Raw genomic sequence first — 2,533 nt, 5'->3', positions numbered from 1 at the left:
TAAAAATATCAAACTAAGACACAATTAATAATTTTTTTTAAGATACTAGTACCGTATTTAATTAGTAGTATGTCATAAATATTATTAAGTTATAAACATATCACTCCCATAGTTATTTTTTTGGCAAATGAGCTAGGAGCTTAGGATTAATCAAATTGTTTCCAATACTGGCTATATTTATTATCTATAAATTAGGAGTAGAATATTAGGTTAGATATAACTGTCCAATAATGTGGTAAGATGATAAGGGGTATTGAGTCGAGAGATCCATAGGAGAAAGTTGTGAGGAAATCGAGCCTCGTCAATCAATTCAGTGAGATTATGGTTTGCGAACCGAAAAATAAAAGAAAGAAAATAGACGTAAACTTGTTAATTCATTGATTCATTCCAAACGATAACAATAGCTTCTATTTTAGTAACTTTGTGCGAACAAGAATATAGATATCCTAAAAATAAGATAAATCAAAACTAACTACTCCTAGTAATTAATAAAGACACGAGGATGTTTCTATAAATATGCACGTATCATAAAACCCTCTTGTATAAATTTTACTTTTCAACTGAGATAAATACTATAGTAATTAAGATCTTAGTCGTCCTGCAAATTGAATTAAATTAAATTAAATTAAATATGACCACTCTTATTCATTAGGCGGAAACAAATATCAGACACCGAAAGCTACCCAAATTATTTTACCAAATTATAGTAGCAACTTAATTTATTCTGCCTAGAAGTGATTTGAACATGATTGAATACCTATATCTTATAGTAGTATTTTGTTTTATGATATTGAATTTCATAACTTAATCATAGATGGATAATCATATGATAAAACTCATAGTCAATCCTTTCCAAGTTCCAATTGAATTAATCACACAATTTAATCACAGATGGATAATCATTCAATTAAATTAATCTAACAGCTTAATCCTAGATGGATAATCATATGATAATGTTCCATATCTTAATCCTAGATAGATAATCATGGAGTAATAATGAGTCATAGAGTTCATCAAATATGTAACCATGCATCTATATAAACCCCATTCATCATCTCAAAACATATCCTCGCCTTCAACACCCTCACCAAATTAGGGTTTCCTCCAAAAAAAAAAATGAAGAACTTAACAACATTTAGTCTTCTCTTAACAATTGTCGCCCTCCTCACGGCCGCCGCCACCACTGCGGGGGACACCCCATGGTTCCAAACCTTCTGCCAAGGAAACAAAGCCACCACCAAGTTTCATTTCTACGTCCACGACATCCGCGCCGGCCCTAACGCCACCTTATTCAACGTCGCCAACTCCTCCATCACCAACACCTCCCCCACCGCCTTTGGCCGGGTCAACGTCTTTGACGACAAGGTCACGGTGGGCCCGGAGCTCGGCTCGGAGGAGGTGGCTAGAGGCCAGGGCACCACCACTTCCATGGACCTAAATGTTCAAGCATACTCCATGAACCTCAACTTCTTCTTGACCTCGGGTCCGTACAAGGGGAGCACCGTCACCATCAACGGCCGGAACCAATTCGCCGATGCCACGAGGGAGCTTTCCGTCATCGGCGGGGCCAAGGCTTTCCGGAATGCTCGTGGATATGCAATTACAAGTAGCTATTCTTATGAGGAGGTCAACAACTACAGTGTGCTCGAGTACACGGTTTATGTCACCACGCCTAGGAGATGCTCGTATATCGAGAGGGCTTAATAAGATCGTTTTATTAATTAGTGGGCGTCTCTATCGTTTTATTTCCTCTTGTGTTTGATGGTGGAATTATCTATGAATAAATGATGTCCACACATTGCTTAATTAATATGATAAGATGTGTATTTTGAAGGAAAAATATAAGTCTTCTATGATGTGGAATGGTGACTTGAATGTTCCGATGATTGATCTGAGGGGAATCGTCGTACCAATTGAGCTAGTTTCGAGATGTGTGGCTTGATTACTAGTGCATGTTTGATGTTGCAATGAAGTACATGTGCCGTTTTGGACAATTGTTTTATATATCATAAATGGAACTCAAAACGGTATATTATACATAATCGCACAATGAGCATCAATATTTAACTAAGTTAAGGTCACAAAGGGCTTTTCATCGATAGATATTGCAATAATTGTACGATTTTTCTTGTGCTATCAATCGTGGAACTTTTATGTGGAAAAGATTGAAACGCTATTGTGGTATTCCACGGAAAGTAAACAAGGAAACGTGCTATGTTTTGTTTTACTACGTGAATGTGTGTGATTTGGTTAATTTATTTGTTATAGCTTGTGGTACAATTATCTGGCATATTATTTTTATTTTAATTTATTTGAGAATTCAAACTTATTAAGATGTGTAAGTAATTTATCTTACTAGCGTGGCACTGTGATTGACCACCTTCAGTTTGTGTTCAATCGTTTTGGTTTTGATTGTATCACTCGCCTTTTGTCTATGCTAGAGAACGAATATATAGAATCATGTACTCTATCATATACTTTCTCAGTCTCCTTTTAATGGATACCATTTGACTTAATACAAATTTAAAAAAAT

The 2,533-nt window shown here is 35.8% G+C and overlaps 1 pseudogene; it reads left to right on the top strand.

The window, feature by feature from the left end:
* Nucleotides 1-1,061: 1,061 nt before the first annotated feature.
* On the top strand, nt 1,062-1,895 carry LOC125189378 (dirigent protein 21 pseudogene; annotated as a pseudogene).
* Nucleotides 1,896-2,533: the final 638 nt, after the last annotated feature.

This window comes from Salvia hispanica, chromosome 5, assembly GCF_029641045.1.
Source record: "Salvia hispanica isolate PSC_SH4W2 chromosome 5, Shi_PSC_v1, whole genome shotgun sequence".
In the NCBI taxonomy this organism is placed as follows: domain Eukaryota; kingdom Viridiplantae; phylum Streptophyta; class Magnoliopsida; order Lamiales; family Lamiaceae; genus Salvia; species Salvia hispanica.
The sequence above is the reverse complement of the archived record's forward strand: the minus strand, read 5'-3'. Positions and strand labels throughout refer to the sequence as shown.